The sequence below is a fragment of the Azolla caroliniana genome, unplaced genomic scaffold, assembly GCF_043228905.1.
Source record: "Azolla caroliniana isolate FFs.n. ecotype wild unplaced genomic scaffold, voAzoCaro1.0.p SCAF_11, whole genome shotgun sequence".
Classification (NCBI taxonomy): domain Eukaryota; kingdom Viridiplantae; phylum Streptophyta; class Polypodiopsida; order Salviniales; family Salviniaceae; genus Azolla; species Azolla caroliniana.
Window position 1 is genome coordinate 13,194,986 of NW_028230446.1, and position 23,738 is coordinate 13,218,723.

Consider the following 23,738-nt stretch of genomic DNA (forward strand, 5'->3'; position numbering starts at 1 on the left):
GGCTTCGTCAAGCAATTGACGATGTTCACCTCAGTGTCAATCTTCTAGACTTCAAGTTTCTTCTTGGTTATGAGCTCCTGGATGTGATGATACCGCACCTCAATGTGCTTCGTCTTTGCGTGATAGAAGGGATTTTTACTGAGGTGAATTGCGCTCTATGAGTCGCAATAGATGGTTAGCGTTGGTGGGTCGATCCAGCTTGTAGATAAGAAGTCGGCAGACTGTTGGTGCAACCGGATCACTTCCATCGCTGCCTCCAATGTTGCTATATACTCGGCCTCTGTGGTTGAGAGGTTTGTGCACTCTTGAAGCTTCGACCTCCATGATATCGCAATGCCACGATAGGTGAAAATATAGCATGATGTTGACTTCTGATTGTCCATATTTTCGGCATAGTCAAAGTCAATGTAGCCTTCGACTTCGGATGAGGTTGTCAAACCGAAAGTCAGCTATGTATCTTTGGTCCCTCTCATGTGCCTGAAGATGTGCTTGACGGCCTCCCAATGCTTCCGTCCTAGATTTTTTGAGGAATAGCGCAGAATATTGCTTGGCCTTGACCGAGTCTTGAATTACTTCGATAAGAGTGCAACACAGGAATGGGAATAAACGTACACACAAAAGAGAGTACATAGGATGTTTACATGGAAAACCCTAAATGGGAAAAACCACGGGAGCCCACAGACTCCAACTATCACTATGAAGAAAGGAGGGTACAATCAGAGACCCTGAGGCAACGACCTCGAGCTCTGTTTCTTCGCCAACCGGCGGTTACAACAGAGTATTTCTTTGTATCTCACACACTCTCTCTGTCACTCTCGCTCTGTACAACAATATACAACAACAACAATAACAACCACATAAAGTGATTGCCCTAAGTCATATTTATACTTATATGAACTTAGGGCTATCTACAAATATAGCCTCAATAGGCTTGCTCAAGACATATTTATAAATATGTCTCTCTTCCGGTTCTCAATGGGTCCTCTTCATTCATCACCAGCTCCCATCCGGAGAGACCGATTTCCCAACAATCTCCCCCTTCACTCCAGCATGGGATGTCTCATCAACCTGATTTGCTTTTGGCACATGTCCACCTTGTCAACCAGCTTGTCGGTTGTCAATGCCTTAGTCAATATATCCGACCCATTCTCCTCCGTGTGGATCTTCGTCAGCACGAACTCTTGATCTTCTACTCTCTCCCGAATCTAGTGGTACCTCCGCTGGATATGTTTCGTCCAAGAATGGTAGGCCGCATTCTTTGCAAGGTGGATGGCACTTTGACTATCACAATAGAGCCGGTATTCCTCCTGTTGGATCCCTAGCTCTCCGATGAAGTCCATCCAGATTATCTCCTTGCCGGCTTCTACAGCTGTCATGTACTCCGCCTCTGTGGTTGACAACGCAACCTTCTTCTACAACCTCGATTGCCATGATACAACTCCCCTGCATAAGTCATGACATATCTAGATGTAGACCGATTGGTATCCGCATTAGCCGCCATATCCGAATCCGTGAATCCGTCAAGTTGGGGATTACTAGAGGTGAACCGGAGGCACATACTCGAAGTGCCTTTCAGATACCGGAGTATCCACTTGACTGCGTTCCAATGCTCTTTGCCAGGATTGCTCATGAATCGACTCACCACTCCGACTGCATATCCAATATCCAGCCGGGTACATACCATTGCGTACATCAAGCTCCCAACGACAGAGGCATATGGTATCTTCATCATATCCGTCTTCTCTACCTTTGTCCTCGGGATTTGTTTTCCGAATAGCTTGTAATTTCCGGAAGTGTCAATCCGACCGGTTTCGCCTCTGACATGTTGAACTGTTGAAGCACCTTCGTCACGTACTTCTCCTGTGACAACCACAACAGCTTCTTCAATCGGCACCGGATGATGTGCATTCCCAATATCCTTCTTGCCAGACCCAAGTCTTTCATTGAGAAGGTCTGGTTCAGAGCCTTCTTCAACATCTGTATCTTGACTTGGTCTCATCCAATGATTAGCATATCATCCACATATAGGAGGAGTATTAGGAAATCTCCTCCATCAAATTTCTTCACAAACACGCAGTGATCGGCTTGCGTTTTGTGGTACCCTTGGTCGGTCATGAAGGAGTCAAACTTACGTTACCATTGCCGAGGGGCTTGCTTCAGTCCATATAGGCTCTTCTTCAGCCGGCACACCAGGTGTTCCTTCCCTTTCTTCTCAAATCCTTCCGGTTGATGCATGTAGATTTCTTCTTCGAGGTCGTCATGTACGAATGCCATCTTGACGTCCAGTTGCTCTACCTCGAGGTTCATCCTTGCCGTTATGCCCAATACCATCTGGATGGATGTCATCTTTACTACCAAGGCAAAGATCTCATCGAAATCCACTCCTTTCTTCTGTTGGAAGCCCTTCACCACGATTCGGGCCTTATACCTCGGTGGATTTCCGGGTTGTACACCCACTTGTTATGGAGTGTTCTCTTCCCTTTCGGCAACTCCATCAATTCATACATGTGGTTCTCATCCAAGGAATCCATCTCGTCCTGCATGGCACTCAACCACTTGCGGATGTGGGTGTCTCTCTTTGCTTCCTCGAAGCTTTCCAGCTCCCCCTCATTGGTTAGCAACACATGCTCTGCATCTAGAAATCTCCGGGGGGATCTTCTCTCTCGGAGAGGATATCTCCATCCTTGGTTTCTAACAACCGGTTTCTTCATTTGTTCATCATCCGAGTTCGATTCGGGATCTTGTCCGATTCTGGTGTCTTCTTCTTCTTCTTCTTCGGTCGGTTCGGTTTCTTGTTCGAATCCGGCCGGTTTGGTGAGTGTCATCTAGTTACCGGCTAACATCTGGTTTTCAACCAGGTATATCCTTGTGTCCTCAAGCCAATCTTCATTGGATGATCCGGAGTTCTTCTTCTTCTTCTCTTACTCCTAGTCGGCAATGGTCCTGTTTTCCATGAAGACTATGTCCCGACTCCGGGACACCTTCTTGTCGACCAAATCCCACACCCGATAACTGAACTCATCATCATCGTATCCAAGGAGTATGCATGGCTGGGACTTCGGATTCATCTTTGCTCTCTTGTCCTTCGCCAGATGCACGTATGCGAGACACCTGAACACCTTCCGATGTTGGTAAGATACATCTTTGTCGGTCCATACTTTTTGAGGTGAATCTCCTCCCAAGGGTACTGAGGGTGATCTATTTATCACATAGGTCGTCATCGTTAGCGCCTCAGCCCAAAAAGTCTTGGGTAACTTGGCATGTGCTAGCATGCTCCGAATTCTCTCCATTATGGTTCGGTTCATCTTTTCAGCCAGCCCGTTGTCATGAAGATTTTCGGCTTTGGTGTGAAACCGGGATGGAATGGGCAAGTCGGCAATGTGCAACATGTGCACCTGTATAGTAGGAAAATGGTGTATAGAATAAGGGGGATGATTTATCCCACATTGTAACGTCCCTCCCTCCTTGGGCTATAAAAGGAAGGGAGGGTCCCTTGTAAAAGGGTTGCCCATTTTGAGTTAGGAGGGTATACCATTAGGTCCAAGGTATGATAATCTTTCTTCTTCTTACGTTCTTGTTTCCTATTAGGGTTCTTCGAGTTCTTCTTCTTCTTCGTCGTCGTGTGGGTGGAGTCTTCGTGTCTGTTTAGGGTTTAGTCCGGTTAGGAGCTTGTATGTCTAAAGGGGTTTAGGTTTCTGCCCTGTCTCCTGTGCAAGACCCCGCTCGGCGCAACGAGCCCGAGAGCTCCCCGATCGGCGGCTTGGCAACAGACTATTGTTGTAACCTAACCTACCTTGGTCCGGCTCGAAGCCGAGGTTGTATCCCTCTCTCTCTCTCTCTCTCCCTCTCTTGTGTTCGATAGCCTTCGGTACGCATCCTGAATCGTTCCGGTTTGCGCCACAGTCTCTCGACATCCATCTCTTCCTCGTCCGATTACCGCGACACCATTTAGTTCCAGCGTCTTCGGCACAGTAAACTCGAGCTGGATTCCCTTAACTGGCAGTACTCCTCGAACTGCCCCCTGGTATTCTCCTCCGTTATCTGCTCGAACCACCTTCAGCTTCCAATCGTCTTCAATGGTAAGACCCACAACTTCCGACTGCAGTCATCTATGACTGTCACGAAGTACTGCGATCCGGCATGTGACTTCGTGTCCACTTGACACACATCGTTATGCACCAGCTCCAATGGTGCATTCCATCTCATTGGTGTTCTTGACCAAAAGGAGGTTCGATTTTGCTTGCCAGTGTCATGAGAATCCGTCACTATGTGCGAATCGTGAGAGAGAACCGCCGAGGTTATGGACTGGTAGGAATTAGTACGCACACACACAACACAAGCAAGATTCACATATAAGACAAGTAGTTGAGAGGAAACATTCATTTATTGCAAAAGAAATCGATTCTTTATCAACTTAGAATCATGTTACAATGGATTGGATATGAATATAAAATATCATTCTTAAAAAGAAAGGAGCCAATAGCCATGTAAGGAGTGGTCCGATATGAATAAGAGATATTATTCTTAAAAGGAAGGAGCCAACAACCATGTAAGGAGTGGTCCAATATCAATATGAGAGAGATTCCTTCCCCAAGGAATGGGAGAGAGAAGAAAAAAAAAAAAAAAAAAGTAGAGGGAAAAAATGGAACTTATATTGAGCTCTTTTTTTATCCCCCTTCCCAATGTTACTTTGCATGTCCACTTTTAGTTGCATAGCCTCTACTTTTAGTTACATGCTTCCATTTTTAGTTGCATGCCTTTTACTTTTAGTTGCATGGCCTTGGCTTTTAGTTACATGCAACCATCCGTATAATTCGGCCAAATAACCTAATCATCCATAAAGTTTAGCCCGTGCGCAATCCATACATGCGTCGCAACCAAACCGTTGACGTGTCCACGCGCGCAAGTCCTGACCGTGCAGTGTATGCGCTCGTCCGCACACACGCGCATCTTGACTGCATCATGTATGCATCCGTGCGCGCCTGCACACACGCACATCTTGACCGCGTCGTGTACACACACATGCGCGTCCCAATCGAGCTGTACACCGTGACCCAAAATCATTTGAGCCATTCATCCACACAATTTAGCCCAAGTCACCAAGAACATTCTATGCTTCATGCATTGATATAATGAATAGGTTTTGGCTTTCTATATATATTGGGAAATCCAATGTTATCCTATCTATGTGGGATATCTCACAGTTTTGTTTTTTCCCTTTTCTCTTCAAACTTCTCACTCACATAACTTGATGTTTGTTTATCCATTTCATGCGTAGTAAAATACGTTATGAAACTCATGAAGACATCCATCTTTCCATATCAATACATTAAGCTAATCTTAAATAATTATTTTACTAGTTTTCATATCATGTGTGAAAAATCACACGACGCCGGCCAAGCAATCGGTGCACTTCTCAATGTCTTCGGCAAGCCTCTTCATCCCCTTCTCACTCATGTGACACAGTTTTTTGGCCACAACTCACCGGCAGTGTCGGATGCTACATTCACTTCTGCCCGGCATATCCGGCCATTCATCAAGTATAATGTGTTGATCTTCCGGCCACTACCAAGCTTCCCTTGTTGAACTTCATAACACCGTTCCGGATGCTACCCGTGTAACCTTCATCATCTACCCGACCGGCTGATATCAGGTTCAGTCGAACCTCTGGAATGTGTCGAATATCCTTAAGCAACAATTTGCATCTAGTTGATGTTGTTAACAACACATCTCCTATGCCGATAATTTAGCATGTACCTTCATTCCCAATCCGAACACAACCATGATCACCAGTTGTGTAGGATGAGAAGCATTTCCGATCCGGTATCAGGTGGAACGACGCTCCGGAATCGACAACCCACGTTTTCTCGTCGCCGACAAGGTTTAACTCATTCTCTTCGGTAATGAGCATAAGTTGTTCTTCACTTGTCGCAATTGCCGATGTTCCCTTCCGATCCGGGCCTCTCCAGTCCGAACCGTTTTGGTCCGAACTCTTCTTCGAATTGGTAGTGTCGGTTTCTTTCTCCTTCCGAAAATGCCGGAAGTTCTTCTAGAAGTGTCCCGGCTTCCTACAATAGAAGCATGTGGGCCTCCCTGCCCCTTGACTTCCACCTCCTCCCCGATTTGTCCCGGTTTTGGGGACTCCGATACTGGCCTCTTCCCCAGTTGTGATCATCTTCCTTGACCAAGGCCTTCAGATCGGTTCTAAACTCCCAGTCCTTCCGGCGAGCTTCTTCATCTAGCAAGCTTGATTTTACCCTTGCTAGGGACAACTGTTTCCCTTCCGGCCCGGCATTGCCCAACGTGACAACTAACGTCTCCCAGCTATCAGGGTGGGAACCGAGCAGGAGCAATGCGAGTACCTCATCGGCGAGAGGTACTTCCAATGAGGTTGCTTGATGTATCTGCCCCTGGAAGGCATTCATGTGCTCCGCCATACTGGAGTCGTCTTGGTACCAGAGCCTCACTAGCTTCCGGAATACCGAAACCCGATTAACAACATTCTTGTTCTGGAACATGATGTCGATCTTCCCCCAGAGTTCATGAGCCTTGCTCTCTTCATTGAAGTTGTTGTACAGGCTCATGTCGATGAAGCACCGGATGTATGCCATCGTCTTCATGTGCATCACCTTCCACACTGTGGCGTCGATCTTATCCAGTCTCTTTTCCCCGAACTGAACCGGAAACCAAAGATCTTTAACCACCAGCACATCCCTCATCTTCGACTTCCACACTTAGTAGTTGGATCCGGTGAGCTCGAACATGCCGGCGAACAATTCTTCCATTTCCTGTGTTGTTCGCTCTGATACCAGTTTGTGAGGAATAGCGCGGAATACTGCTCGGCCACGACCGAGTCTTGAATTACTTCGATAAGAGTGCAACACAGGAATGGGAATAGACGTACACACAAAAGAGAGTACACAGGATGTTTACGTGGAAAACCCTAAAAGGGAAAAACCACAGGAGCGCACAAACTCCAACTATCACTATGAAGAAAGGAGAGTACAATCAGAGACTTGGAGGCAACGACCTCGAGCTCTATTTCTTCGCCAACCAGTAGTTACAACAGAGTATTTCTCTATATCTCACACTCTCTCTTTGTCTCTCTCGCTCTGTACAACAATAACAACCACATAAAGTGATTTCCCTAAGTCATATTTATACTTATATCAACTTAGGTCTATTTACAAATATAGCCTCAATAGGCTTGCTCAAGACATATTTATAAATATGTCTCTCTTCCGGTTCTCACCGGGTCCTCTTCATTCATCACCGGGTCCCATCCGAAGAGACCGATTTCCCAACTGATTTAACATGTACCGGCTGATCACCCCTACAGCATAGGCTAGGTCGGGTTGGGTCGCCACCATTGCGTACATGATACTTCCTACAATCGATGCGGAGGGCATCTTTCCATTAAGCTCTCTCTCCTTGTCTGTTGAAGGAGAGTCTATGTCTGATAATCTGATCAACATCGGAAGCGATGTTGGTGTTGGTTTCACATTCTCCATGTTGAAGCGCTTCAACACCTTTCAGATGTAGTCAGAGAGTCTTGGTCGTCCGATTTTGCTCGATCCTCATGCCCAATATGTGACGGGCTTATCCGAGTTCCTTCATCGCAAATTTGTTATGAAGGCTCCGCTTCAGCATTCCAATCTCTTCTTGATTGCTTCCTCCAATCAGCATGTTGTCGATGTATAGGATCAGGTAAATCCTAGACTCGTCGGCTAGTTGCCGAATGTACATGCATGGGTCGGAGTCTAATCGGCGGTATCCAAACTACTTGATGTAGGAGTTGAACTTCTGGTACCACATCCTCGGCGCTTGTTTCAAGCCATAGAGACTTTTTCTCAGTCGACATATGAGGTGGCTCTCCTCCCCCATCGCCGTGAAGCGTGCTGGTTGAGACGTGTAAATGTCTTCTTCCAGATCTTCGTGTAGGAATGTCGTCTTTACGTCCATCTGCTCGAGCTCTAGATCTTTTCTTGCCACAACTCCTAGTAAGAGTCTGAGCCTGGTCATCTTGACTACTAGTGAGAATATCTCGTCGTAGTCGACCCCATGTTCTTGTTTGAACCATTTTGCGACAAGCCAAGCTTTGTACTTGGGTTTCTCTGAGTCAGATACATATTTGTATCGGAAAACCCATTTGCAAGGTAGCTGCTTTCTTCCAGCTGGTAGTTCGACCAACTCCCATGTCTGATTGTTGTGAATTGAGTCTATTTCGGATTTCATGGCTTGTAGCCATGTTTCGACATCTATTGGTGCCATAACTTCTTCATAAGTGCTTGGTTCGCCTGCATCGATGTAGTTGATGTAGTCGAGGCCAGGTTGGTAAAACTATGTCTGCCTTCGAGCTCGTCCAGATCTCCTGGGTGCCGAGATTGATGGTTCAGATCCTTCGATCGTCTCAGTTGATTGATCGGTATTTGTTGAGCCACCCGTGTCAGGAGTCTTGTTGGATGACCCGCCCCCATGCTGGGATTTCGGCGGTGTCATGGTGTTCTCCCCTGTGAACTTTGTCGACTCGGATTTGTTTCCAAATCGCATCTTGTTAACTTTGCCTTGTTTGACTCTTGTCAAATCGGCTATGTTTTCATGGCTTTATCTTCGAGTTCGACTAGTGGATCTCCTACCAATTCAGAGTTGGTAGGTATGTTGTCGTCTTGGTCGAATTCGATTGTTTGTCGAATCTTTGAGTCAGCCCGGTGGGTCGATCCTTCTACGACGTCTCTGTCATCTTTGAAGGATACCTTTTTACCAACTATCTTTTGTTGGTTCCGCTCAGAGAAGATAGAGTCTTCATTGAAGACTATGTCACTGCTCCGGATTAGTTTCCAGTTCTCAGGGTTCCATAGCATGTAGCCGAAGTCCCCATCGATTCCATAATCGAGAAATATGCAGTTCATTGCAGGGGGTGCTAGCTTGCTCCTTTTCTCCCTAGGGATAAACGTGTAGGCTTTCCATCCGAATATACGGAGCCTATCATAGGTTTGTTTTTTGCCAAACCATAGTGCCTGTGGCACTTCGAGCCTAATTGTTTTCGACGGTGATAGATTTACCAAGTATACTACCGTCTGCAATGCCTTAACCCAGAATTCCAGCTTCAATCCAGCTTGTTGGATCATTGTCGTCACCCTCTCCTGGATCGTTTGATTGATCTGTTCTGCCACTCCATTCTGCATGGGCATGTAAGGAATGGTCTTTTGATGCCGGATCCCTTTGTCGAACATATATTGTTTGAAGGCTATGGAGGTATATTCTCCTCCGTTGTCAGATCGGAATGTCTTCACTCTGTATCCCAACCAGTTCTCCACTCCAGATGTCCACCGAGTGAAGACCTCGAGCACTTCATTTTTGGACCTCATCAAGTAGGCCGACCTTCTGTGTACAGTTATCTACAAAAGTGATGAAGTACCAGGAGCCTCCTAGTGATCGCTCTGGCGAGGGCCCACATATATCTGTGTACACGAGCTCTAGGGGTTGTCATATTGTCTCGTAGTGGAGGGAGTGCGTACTTCAGGTCTATTTCCCGTATCGACAATGCTCTCAAAAGTCCGTGTTTGCTTGAAGTTTCGGGATGTAGCCTACCACCATCTGCCGATCGAGTCCATCTGGAGACATATGGCTAAGTTGGCCATGCCATAGGTTTGGGTCGGTCTTTTCGGCTACATTCACGGCCCCTTTTGGATTGATCGCCATCAATGGGTACAAGTTATTGTACTTGTGCCCTCTCCTAATATTGAGATTTCCTCGGCTGATCACCCATACTGACTCATTGAGAGTAGTTCGATACCCGTCTTCGGCTAGCATGCCAATGGAGACCAGACTCCTCTTCAGAACGAGTACGTGTCGAACTCGGTGCAATGTTATTGTGTTGCCATTTGACAACCGGATGGAAACCCCTCCGGTCCATGCAATTCTGCACTCTTGCCCGTTGCCTAGTCGAACTGTGCCAATGGTGTCGGCTGAATAGTTCGAAAACCATTCAATATTAGGGGTCACGTGGAATGTGGCACCGGAATCTAGTAACCACGTGTAGAGGACTTCTCCAATCACTGAATCCTCTAGGAAGAGAATTTCTCCTGATCGAGTGTCGGCAACGTTGATTTGGTTGCCAATTGGAGAGTGGTATGAGTCGGGTCGTCCTTGATTCCGCTCGGATTGCCAACCACTCTCTTTCCTCTTGATCAACCAACAGTCGGAAACATTGTGGCTAGCTTTTTTGCAATGTGTGTAGAATTCGCTTGATCGGCCCATTCTCAACTTCGACCGTTGTCAGTCTCCCCTCTTTTTCAACCGGCTCTGTCAGCTTGTTCTCTAGATCAACTCAATTGGTCGACCGACTCAGTCGAGTGGTGGACTTGTGCCGACTCATCGAGGGTGAGTGCCATCGATTTTCGCCGAATGTCCTCGGTGAGGACCTAGCCGATCGTCTCATCCAAGTTTAGGATTGGTCAGCTATTGGCGTATGTTGTGCTTAATACCTCCCAACTTGCCGACAAGCTCGATAGGAGGGCAAGGGCTTTCACTTCTTCCTCGAAGTTGATCCCTTGTGAGGAGAGTTCTGACAACACACGGCTACAGGTGTTGATGTGGGAGGTGGCCAGATCTTTCTCTCTTATCTTCATGTTGAACAGTTGTTTGATCAAAATCAATTTTGAAGATGGGGATTTTTTTTCATGCACGACTTGTAGCTTCTCCCACAATGAGAACATTGTCGTCTCTTTTGTCATGCTGAAGTAGACATTTTCGGCCAGATGCATTTGGATGGTGGAGTGTGCGATTTCATCTGTAGATCTCAACACTTCAGTTGTCATCGAGGCAACTTTTTAACTGTGTCGAATGGCTTCGACTTATCTTCTGATGATCAGCACGTCCTACATCATCTCCTTCCATAGGGCAAAGTTTTTGCCATCGAATTTTCTGATTTCAACTCCTGATCCGGATGTTGAAGCCATGTTCTTCTTTGAAAGTGAGATTTTACTGACCTGATCTTTTTCCATTCAGCTTTTTTTGTTGTTTGTTGCCATCGAGCCATGGATCGCTCTAATACTAGTTGAGGAACTATTATGCACGGAAACGTATGTTTGAGGATCTGTCGTAGTGTTCGCCAAACAACATAGAAGGAAGACAAGAGAATAGGCAGAAGATATACACGGTTTAAACTTTAATGGAAGCTTTTTTATTACGTTCTCTCTCTCTCTTAGGGACTCTGTACAACAATGATCAAGCTCTCTTTTACAACATTAGGTTATCGCTTATATACTAAGCCCTAACTATATGGATGAGTTCACACTAAGATACAAAGAGGAAGGATTTGGCCTTTTATGCCAACATGCATATGTGCATATTCCCAACGAGAAGTAGCAAAAGCTCGACCCCAAGTCGGACAAATGTGTACTCATAGGGTACTCACTCGAGCAAAAAGGGTATAAGTGCTTCAACCCTTCCACCAAGAAGGTACGAGTGAGTTGGGATGTTGTATTTGACGAGTCGGCATCCTGGTATACAGTCGAATCGGCCCCATCCAGCACAATCGAAACTGAGTTTGAGACAGATGCAAAGGAGGAGGATCGACCAAGGCTGACATCAGAGGAAAGTCCAATCTCGATCAGGTTGAGTGGACCACAAGAGCCTCCAAGCGACCAAAGCACGTCACGGGCAAATCCGAAACAGGACAAAGGAAAGACCAAAATGCCCAAGTACGAAGACTCAGAAAGAAATGAATAAGACCACTCACCCGACAATGAGCATGGTGGACTGGATGTGCCTATCAAGTACGAAGACTCAGAAAGAAATGAATAAGACCACTCACCCGACAATGAGCATGGTGGACTGGATGTGCCTATCATGAGGACACCAGGGGAACCACGTCGCTCCACCCATGAAAAGAACGTAGTAAGCCGATTCGGCTACAATGACTATGTGGCATATCATTATGCATTCATGATGAAAGTGGCGACAATCTGAGAACTGGAAACCTTTTCCGAAGCCGCGAAGGACCCCAAATGGGTCAAAGCGATGAATGAGAAGATGCAAGCACTCTCCAAGAATGAGACATGAGATCTCGTCCCTTCGTCACACCATCAAAAGGCAATTGGATGCCGGTGGATCCTCAAAGTGAAGCACAACGCTGACGGTATTGTCAATCGGTACAAGGCCCGACTTGCAGCGAAGGGCTACGTGCAGACACACGATGTCGATTATGAAGAGACTTTTGCCCCGGTGGCAAAGATGGCTACAATTTGAACCGTGATCGCGCTTGTAGCAGCAAAAGGGTGGCACCTCCACCAAATGGATGTAAATAACTCCTTCCTACAAGGTGAGTTAGACAAGGAGGTGTACATGATACAACTGCCCGGATTCAGGTCAACCACGCATCCGACTTTTGTCTGCCGACTCAAGAAGTCTCTCTACGGCCTCAAGCAAGCACCTAGAGCCTGGCACTCGAAGATAACCTGGTATCTTCATCAAATCGTCTTCAACATGTCCAAGTCCGACAACTCTTTGTTCATCTGCCAAAGTGATTCTAGAGGACAGGTATTTATCATCATTTATGTGGATGACTTTGTCATAGGAGGAGAGCATTTAGCAAATATTGAGCACATGAAGAAGCTCCTCTCCAGCTGATTCGAAATGACCGATATGAAGGAGCTCTATTACTTTCTAGGAATAGAAGTAATTCGGACCCCCGATGACATCCTAATCTCCCAACTTTATTGTATCCTCGATCTTCTCGTCAAGTTTGGAATGACAAAATGTAAGCCCGTCACTATACCTCTCAATCGAAATCTAAAACTAGATGTCAACTCAGGCACTAGTGAGTGTGGACCAACGCTCTATCGTCAACTAGTCGGAAGCCTCATCTACCTCACAATTACTTGACTTGACCTCAGTTATCCGGTCGGCCTCCTTAGCCAATTCATGTGAGTGCTATGGTAAGAGAAATATCCATCTCGACTATGGTAAGCGAGTGCTAAGGTATGTGAGTGGAACCATATATTTTAGCATCCTCTACAGATCGGACACAAAGATTTGACTCCAAAGGTATACCGATGCCGACTGGCCAGCTACAAAGCCGATCATTGATCGACATCCGGATTTGTTTTCTCTCTCGGCAGCAGCACCATATCATGGAGTAGTAAGAAACAACTGATAGTCGCATTGTCAATCACCAAAGCCGAATACATGGGTGTGGTCATAGCCGCATGTGAAGTTGTTTGGCTCAAGAGAATATTGAAGAACCCAGGCGTTCCCATCAAGGATCCGATTCTCCTGTATTGCGACAACATGAACAGCATCCACCTGGTCCGAAACCCAATTCTCCACGCTCGGACCAAGCACATTGAAGTTCACTATCACTTCATCCGAGAATGTGTTCTGGCCGGGGATGTTGATCTGCATCACATCAACACGAACTTGCAAATGGCTGACATCTTCACCAAGGCCCTGGGAGTCGACAAGCTACGACAATTCATGATGAACCTGGGTCTTTCGACCGTCGACCAGCCGAGCTTGAGGGAGAGTAAGGAGCAGCAGGAGACCATTCGAAGCCGATGTCGAAGTCGACTCAAAGCCAACCCGAAGACCAATTCGAACCAACCATCCGATGACCGAAAGTTGTGTTTAAAGGGGTGTGTTGAGAACCAAACTCAACTTCTTGTGTGTGGGAACACACTCTAGGATACTTAAGTGTGTGAACACCCCACCTCCTTGTATAGTAACTAGTGTGTCATAGAAGTTAATGTTCTATGACACATATTCTTTAAGTAGTTAAGACATGACCTCTTTCCCAAGAGGCAGTATTAGTGAGAGAATTTAGAGAGAAGATGACTTCATAAGCACCTTCTCCTTCTCTTTGTAACTGTTGGTCATTCATTCTTGTTTTCCTTGTAATACAATATTTTCTTTTTTTTGTAATCTTGAGTTCTCTCTCTCTCTCTCTCTCTCTCTCTCTCCACACACACACACACACACACAGAGTTCTTCCACTGCACAGAATAATCACTGATTCTTTACAAGGTTTCATATATTCGGATGCGAACCATATGCACTCATCCCCAGGGAGAAGAGGACCAAGTTGGCACCCCATGCAACAAAATGCATATTTCTCGGTTATGGAACCGATGGGGATTTTAGCTATAGGTTGTGGGACCTAGAGAACCGAAAACTAATCCGGAGTAGTGACGTACTCTTCAATGAAGACTTGATTCTCTCTATGTAGAACCAACAGAAAATAGTCGACAAAAAGGTTTTCCTTGAAATCGATAGAGAGGTCGTAGAAGGACCGACCCACCGGGCCGAACTTGCGATTTGACAAACAGCCAAAGAAAGCCAAGCCAATGATTACTCTGCCGAATCTGAATCCGAATCGGCAAGAGGTTCACTAGTCGAATCTATTTCGACTAAGAGATTGAGAAGAGGTGAAAGAGATAGAGTCGAAACAACCAAATTACCCAAATAGGCCAAGGTACCAAAAGGTCGCACAAAACTGACCAAAGCACCAGCCAATCCGTCAATCACTCTCGAAAAAGGGGAGGATGACTTGACATCACCAAAATCCTATTACAGGGGCGAGTCATCCAACAGGACTCTTGAAGACGGTTCAAGTAAACTACCGATCAGCCGACCGAGCCGATTGAAGAAATCGAACAAACAATATCGGCACCCAGGATATCCAGACGAGTCCAAGAATTTTATCAACCATGTTGGGAAAACGGGTCCCTCCGGATGGGAAGAAGAGAACGAACTGAATCAAAGACACATGGGTAATTGGGCTAAGGCCGAAATTGAAAAACGAAATCGAAATCATTTATATATAACTGACTTAGTAGCCTATATTTGTAAATAGTCTAGACATTGTGCCCATTGAGGCTATATTGTAAATAGTTTGTTATGTATATGAGTATATATACACTTAGGGCAAGTCGTTAGATAAGGGGGATAATCATTATAGTTGTAATAAGTTGTAGTGAGTAGTTGCCTTTGTAAATGTGAGTGAGTGAGAGTAGTAACTCTACGAGAGAGAGTGAGTGAGAGTAGTAAATCTGTCACCATCTGTTAGACGAAGAGGAGCTCAAGGTTGTTGCCTCTGAGTCTCCCTGTACTCCTCTCCGTACACATAGTGATTTGTTTTCTTGGGGTTTGTGGACCCCCATGGTTTTTCCCATTTGGGTTTTTCACATAAAACATCCAGTGTCTTTGTGTTCTCTTGTTTCGTGGTCTTTCTGGATTCTGTTTTGGCTGTGCACTGTCATTGTCGATTCTTTGCACCCAAACAAACATACGTGCAAGCAACCGGTTGTATCTGGTTCCGATCTTAACAAAGTGGTATCAGAGTGATGGATGAACATTTCGATGGAATGTTCAAGTTAATTGGCTCCAACTATTCAGTGTGGAAGTCACAAGAAAATTGATTCCCAAATCTTCCCCGGCAATTATACCCCTTGATGCCAAAGGTTGGGGATAAGATTTGCATAGTCTATCCTTCAAAGGCAACGATGGTAGATAGAATTAGGGATTTCCCTAAGATTAGAGTGCTTGTGCAAAGTTCGTCCAAACTCCCCCCCTATAATCAGGGTTCATGATGTGGAAGCAAGACTGATAGATGTGGCAGTGAAATATGAGGGTTTACCTGGCCAAAGTTTTAATTGTAAAAATAAGCGCCATATTGCTAAGGAATACCCTAGGAAGATCACAATAACATGAGGGTGGGAAAGGACAAAGGGTAGGTTGCTAGGCAAGAGAATATAGGGTTCAAAGAACAAAACACCCTCAATGGGACAGAGAAGGAGAAGGCTAATGCAAACGCTTGGACTCTGGTTTTGGGATGGAAAAATCGATTGCAGCAAGAAGGAAACACAACTATGCCTCATGTAAGGTTGAGAAATAGCTTTGAGGCATTGCAGGAAGAGGAGTATCTCCCACAAGATCAAAGGTCAATTAATGTTGAGGAGGTGGTAGTGTGCACACCTTATGCCTTGCTAAACAGTGCAAAGCTCCATAGGGAAAAGGGCATGAGCTCCCCTTCCCCCCTGGTAAAAGTGGAAGTATTGAACTAAGAGGGGTGAAAGAGTGGTTATGCAATGGGAGGTGTCAAGAATAGCCCACCCATCAGTTCTAAAACCCAAAAGTTGCATGAGACAAGACAAGTATAGGGGTAGATGTTCGAGTTCTGGTCAAATTTGTTTAGTCCAAAAGATCATAAGGGATAGGTTCGACAAGGGGTGCAGGTTTAGCCAATAGGCTCTCAAGAGATTGACTCACTTGTGTCATGAGGAAGCTATTGTGTAGAAGAAGTTCCTCATGATGGGAAGAGAACCTATCTGGCTAGGAACCGGCTGGATGTTGACTAGTCCAATTGTGAGTTGAACAAGTATGAGAGTCGTCTCAATTAGGAGCCGACTTGGTCAATCGAACCAAAGGCAAGCCGGCAGAAGCTGATGCATGGCTATATTTGTAAATACCTATATATATATATATATATATATATATAGAAAGAGAGAGAGAGATAGGGCAAGGTTGTTGAAGTATGAGAGTTGTATAATCTCTCTCTCTCTCTCTCTCTCTCTCTCTCTCTCTCTCTCTCTCTCTCTCTCTCTCTCTCTCTCTCTCTCTCTCTTTGTATTCATCTATCGGGATAAAGATCATCTCAAGGTTGTGGCATTGAGCATTGTAAACAATATGATATAGTGATTCTATTTGGAGTCTGTGGGCTCTCGTGGTTTTTCCCAGTTAGGGTTTTGATGAGAAAACTCTGTGTCTCCATCGTTATTTTTCATTTCCTGTTTCATTGTTATTTTCAACTCTGCCTGCTAGTCGGTTTAGGGTTTAGCTGACCCCATATTCCCAACAAACTGTTATCAAAGTGAAGGTTTATAACCTCTCAAGTTGTGGAATATGGACGAATCCTTTGGTGGGATGTTCAAGTTGACCGGCTCAAACTATTTAGATTGGAAGTCGAAGATGAAGGATATGTTGATGTGTAAAGACCTATGGTTGCCAATACAATATGGCAAAGGCAAAGATTGATGCATCGACCTGGGAAGTCATGCACCTGAAGACAACAACATATATAAGATGTTTTATAGACATGAGCTTGTACAATAACTATTGAGATAATAAGCTCAATTAAGATTAGACATTTAGTTAACCACATAACTTAGTAGTTACCTAGATAGAATCTAGTTAGAAGTGTTGACTATAAAGCCTTAAATAGGATTTTTGTACTTAAGTGGGATACATTCTAGATCCTCCACTCCCAAGTACATTTAATATAGGACTTATACCTTTGTACCTATATTCTCCTCACACATGTGCACCCTTGCACATGAGATCTATATAATTGTGGTTATTTTCGTAACTTGATGATGTTTATTAATATAGAGAAAAGTCCTTAGCTACACTCTTGTTAATCATCCCCCATTTATTGTTCATAAGTGTAACTTCCTCTCTCTCTCTTCCTCTCACACACATACACACACATATCACATAATCTTCCACGACTTAATCACATACATGATTAATTATTCACATAATTAAGTACTAATTAACGCTTAGTTAATTACCTAATTCTTAACAATAACTTCAATGAAGAGACACAAGTAGATAACATGTGGAAGAAGATAGGGTCTATGTTCGAGAAGAAGAATGCTCTAAATAGAGTCATAGTCTTCAAAAAATAGTGAGATTGAGATATCGAGATGGCCCAAGCATGGTTGAGCACCTAAATGCATTTTAAGGGTTCATTAATCAAACCACCTCTCTAGAAGTACCTTTAGTTGATGAGGTGTTATCCTTGTTGTGGTTGGTCTCTCTTCCAGACAGCTAAGAGACACTTGTGATGACTTTGGGCAACTCGGCTCCACAAGGGAAACAACTAACTCTAGATGTGGTGAAGTCGAGCTTGTTGAATAAATAAGCTCGCCAAAAGGACAAAGAGTCCAACTCTAACCATAAGGCCATACTCACAAAAGGAAAGTCTAATATAGGAAGGTGTAGGCAGAGAAGTCCCCAAAATAGGGACAAGTCCAGAACCAGATCGAAGTCAAGAAGAGGCTCGCGTGCTTCTATTGTGAGAAGTCGGGGCATTTCCAGAAGAACTGTCAACACTATAGGAAGGAAGAACTAAGGGGGAACTAAAGGGGAACTAAGGGTGTTGAACCGAAAAAGATTTCGGACAACAAGTGCACCTCAGCAATCACTACAAGTGAGGAGGAGCTATTATTCATAAATGAACAGAATGAAGTAAACCTCGTCAAGGATGAATCAACTTGGGTTTTTTATGTGGGTACGTCATTCCACCTGACACCCAAGAGAGAGTGTTGCTCATTGTATACAACCGGTCACTATGGCTATGTGAAGATGGGGAATGACGGTGGCGTGACGTTTTCGTGCCACGATGAGAAAATAACCTCTATTGAATTATATGAACTAATTCAAATATTTGTAAATGGTTGTTTAACTAAGCAATAGCTAATAACTTGATAAGAACTTGTCACCATAGGATGATAATATTATGTGTAAATAGCTAGTTGAATCTACATATCGAGTAAAATATTTTAAAGCTAAAAACCTATTCAAAGCACATTTTTCTATTATCACTATCAGGTATTTTAGCTATTAAAGCTATTACCCACTATTAAAGCTAAATACCTATTATCAACACATTTTGTTATTATCACTATCAGGTATTTTAGCTATTAAAGATAATACCCACTTTTAAAGCTAAAAACCTATTCAAAGCACATTTTTGCTATTATCACTATCAGATATTTTAGCTATTAAAGCTATTACCCATTAATGTAGGTGCCTCTTATGCATGGGTGACACTTGGCACTCATGCACCCACCTTCCTCATGCACAGGTGACACTTGGCACTCATGCACCCTCCTTCCTCGTGTATAAAATGGGGGGTGAGTAATCTTATCTATTGTAATCAAATAGGAAGGAAATACTATTGTAATCAGATAGGAAAGAAATACTATTGTAATCATCTTTAAATTATCAATACAAGCTATTTCATTTCTCCTCTTTCTTTTACAAGAAGCCCGGTGCTTACTTCCCAGATTCACAATTTTCTTTTCTGTTGCACGCGTACACCGTGATCAGCATCACAACGATGGATGCAAGATTGTGGGAATCAGACATGTATGTTTGCTGACATCTATAGGGTGCAAAATGTTGTTGAAAGATGTATGCCATGTTCTGGATATCAAGTTGAATCTAATATCGACCGGACGACTGGACAATGAAGGTTATTGTGGTAGCTTTCAAAATGGCATGTGGAAATTCCGCAAAGGAAACCTAATTGCGGCTCGTGCCTGAAAGCAAAATACATTGTATGTGACGCATGCACGATTGTGTAGGAACGAGGTGAATGTGGCAACTGACATAGCCGGTGAGCTATGGCATAAAAGGCTGGGCCAAATGAGTCAAAAGGGTATGCAAATGTTTGCCGAAAAGGAACACCTACCGGAGGTGAAAAACGTGCATCTGGAGAAATGTATTAACTGCCTAGCCGATAAGCAGAACAAGGCCACCTTTCATCGAAGATCTTTGATGAATGCTATGTAAATGCAAAATCACATGTTGGTGCACAATACTTTGTTACCTTCATAGGTTATTACAATCGACAGTTGTGGGCTTTCGTGCTAAAAACAAAGGACTAGGTGTTGGCTGTCTTCAAAGAGTTCCAAGCGAGAGCCAAAAGGGAATCTAGACAAAACTTGAAGGCTGTCCAAACTAATAATGGAGGAGAGTACAATGGGCAATTTGAGGAATATTGTCGATGCCAAGGAATTATAATAGAGTATACAGTGTCGAAAACTCCTAAACTTAATGGACTGGCCGAGAGAATGAATCGAGGAATCATGGAAAAGGTCAAAAGTATGATATCACATGCTAAGTTATTAAATACATTATAAATAGGTCTCCCTCACAGCCATTAGACGATGATGTCCCACAGAGGGTGTGGACCGGAAAAGATGTGTCATACCAGCATTTTAGGGTGTTCGGATGTTTGGCATATGTGCATGTGGCAAAATATCAAAGATCGAAATTGGACAGCAAAAACCAGTCATGTATTTTCTTGGGGTATGGTGACGTTGAATTCGGCTATAAACTATGGAACCTGATAGACAAGAAGGTCATTAGGAGCCAGGACATAGTCTTCATGGAGGATAAGATCATTGTTGATTGGGAAATGCAGAGACCAAGGTCATCCTCCCAATCAGTCGACAAATGGAAGCCGACTGAAGCATCCAAATCCGGATTGGCTGATACGAGGCGAACCGAATACTAGTCGGTTGGCCGTCAACAGGCGATTGATGGACATATAGATCCAATTGGTACAAGGTAGTCGATTGATGTTTATGAAGAGCCGATCAACACAAGGCAATTGGCCGATGAAGTTGAATCTGACTTGGATGAAGAGCCGACTAAGGCAATCGAACCAGAGTCGGCTGCAGACAAAAGAAGCTATCCTCTGAGACAAAGAAGAGCCCCCTATCAGTTCCCTAATAGAGAATATGTATTGCTAATTGACGAGGGGGAACTAGAAAGCTTCAATGAAGCTATGACAAATGCCCACAGCAAAGAGTGGTACAATGTCATGCAAGATGAAATGGAATCCTTGAATGAGAACCACACGTATGAATTGATGGAGTTGCTGAAGGGTAAGAAGACACTCCAGAACAAGTGGGTGCACAAATTGAAACCAGGAGAAGGCGGGAATCCACCCAGATTCAAAGCCCGCATTGTAGGGAAGGGTTCCCAGTAGAAAAAGGGTGTGGATTTCGATTCAATATTTTCCCCAGTCATAAAAATGACATCAATAAGGACAGTGTTGAGCATAGCAGCGAGCAAGAACTTAGAAGTTGAACAACTGGATGTCAAAACCGCTTTTCTGCATGCAGTTGCCAGAAGGATTTGTAGAGAAAGGACAGGAAAATCTTGTATGACAGTTGAGAAGGAGCTTGTATGGGCTGAGGCAAGAGCGACCCCGGAAATGGTACAAGAAATTGGAATCCTTCATGGTGGATCACGGCTTCCACAAGACACATGCTGACCATTGTGTCTTCGTAAAGAAATATGATGGAGGAGACTTCCTTATCCTCTTGTTGTATGTTAATGACATGCTGGTAGTCGAACATGACATGAACAAAATCACAAGCTTGAAAAAGGCTTTGGGGAGTCTTTTTCTATGAAGGATATGGGTCCGGCTAAGTAGATTCTAGGTATGCACATTGTCCAGGACAGGACAAAGAAGTTGTTGTGGTTATCACAAGAGAAATATGTGACAAAGGTGCTCCAGAGATTCAACCTACAAGATGCAATTTTGCAAAGCCATTCAGCTCGACATCGCCGACAGACAACAAACTGAACAGGAGTCAATGTCCAAAGACAAACAAGGAGAAAGTTGAGATGAACAAGATCCCTTACGCCTCCGAATCAGTTGGAAGCCTGATGTATGCGATGGTATGTACCAGACTAGACATTGCCTATGTTATCCCTCTATCAAGACAAAGACCATCTCAAGGTTGTGGCTTTGAGCATTGTACACACTTTGATATAGTGATTTTGTTTGGAGTATGTGGGTTGCCATGGTTTTTCATAGTTAGGGTTTCCACAATATTTCTCATTTCCTATTTCGTGTTATTTCCACCTCTTCTTCCTAGACGATTGTGGCCAGCTCCATATTCCCAACAATAGGCTCAGGTTTGAGGGTTTATGCGGTTGTCAATGAACGCAACAAGTTGCCGAATGTCTGTTTATCTTTTGATCTGACAAACCTAGAGGTTTTGGCCCACAACATGGAATGGATCTCGAGCTCATAACAAGCAGGGCACACAAGTACTTTAACAATTTGCCTGTTACTTGGAAAGGGGATAAATGGATTGTGATGTGGATGAATACGTGAATGGTAGATATGTGGGAGGGCCAATGATTGATGCATTAAAAATTGCTGAGCGGCAAGCTCAACCGGATCCGGATCGGCTGAATAAGCCTAAGCCGGATCGGCATCCAGAAGGGTGAGACGGTGAGCAAGTGAGTCGGTGAGCTGGGGAGCCAGTTAGCTGGATCAAGCAGTAATTGGAAGCCAAGTAGCAGCTAGTCTACTAGGGAGGTAATATCTCGTAGTTAATGTCAGACGCTCGTGTGAGCATTGAAGTACACCATACTTCTATCAGTCCAGATGGACTTGTATAAAAGTGTTCACTGAACACATACGATGTACAGACTGAGTAGTATTTTTTAATTGAGTTTTTGTGTGCTCTCTCTCTATCTTTGTCTCTCCCGCGTACTGTTAAGCTCTCCATTAAACCTATTTTCTGCTTTTTGTTTTCTATTGCTTCTGCATGCTATTTGTTTCTACATGGTATCAGAGTGCGAGGGTTGAGAACCTTTGCAGCTGACATTCGCTTTCGCAAGAAGAAAACCTAACCTTTGTAAAGAAAAAAAAAAACAAATGGATAGAGGAATGGCTAGCTCGCTCCTGGTGGAGAAGCTCAACAGATCCAACTACGCATCTTGGTCATACAAGATGCACCAGTACCTGCTTGGGCATGGTTACTGGAGCTATGTCGATGGAGCTAGCGACACAGCACCTGATGCGGCACACAAGGACTTCCCGGTGTCGGAACAATCGGCAAGCAGAGTGATGTACTGCTTTGCATCCAGTGTCGGAGACCAGCTGCTGAGCCACGTCTGAGATGCCAAGACGCCGAAAGAGGCTTGGGGAAACCTGAAGAAGGTGTTCGCCACAAGCACTACAGCCTAGAAGTTGCAACTCCGACAGGAGTTGAGCAATGTCTGACAGAAGGACATGTCAGTGGTTGATTACACGGCCCGAATCAAAGAGATCTGTGACTCACTTACCTTTATCAACATCACAGTAGAGGAAGACGAGATGGTACAAGTCTGTCTTGGGGGCCTGGCGTCTAAGTTCCGAGCTTTCCGGATAGCAATATGTACAAGGGAGAATACTCCGTCATTTTTCGACTTACAGTCGATGCTCCTTGTAGAGGAGAACCACGCCGGTGCATCAACAAGTGCACCCACCGACAGTCGGATGTTGTACACAAAGGCGAATCAGCACGCAATGGAGGTGGCCGGCGGCGGCAAGGGCAAGACCGACGGCACAGAGACCGTGCCGACAGCAGTTCTAGGACCTCCACAACCAGGGAGAGTCAAGGTGGCGCCGGAAGCCGGCAAGACAAATCCGCCACGGAATGCTAGTACTGTGGCAAAAAGGGCCACAGAGAAAGCGAGTGCTGGAAGAAGCGCGCCAATTCAAACAGATCTAGATCCGGCAAAACCGGTCGGGAGAACCGGCAAAACCAGTCAGGAGAACCGGCAAAGCTCGCACTACGCGCAAGGATCGAAAGGATCCGGAACCGGGAAGACCGATAAGGGGCCAGCCTTGGTGATGAAGCACGAGGCAAATTCGATGAAGAAGACCACTTCCAAATCAGAGGAAGTGTGGTACGTTGATTTCGGTGCATCAAATCACATGACGAACCACAAAGAGTGGTTCTCCTTCCTGGAGAAACCGGAACAACCGGGAGTTGTCGAAACCGGAGACGACACTCCTCACCCAATCATGCATATCGGTGAAGTCCCTTTGAGCCACGTTGGATAGAGGGGGAAGTTGATGAACATATTACACGTTCCAACTATCACAAAGAACCTGGTGTCGGTTGGACAGATCGTCGACCAAGGAATGCAGGTGCGGT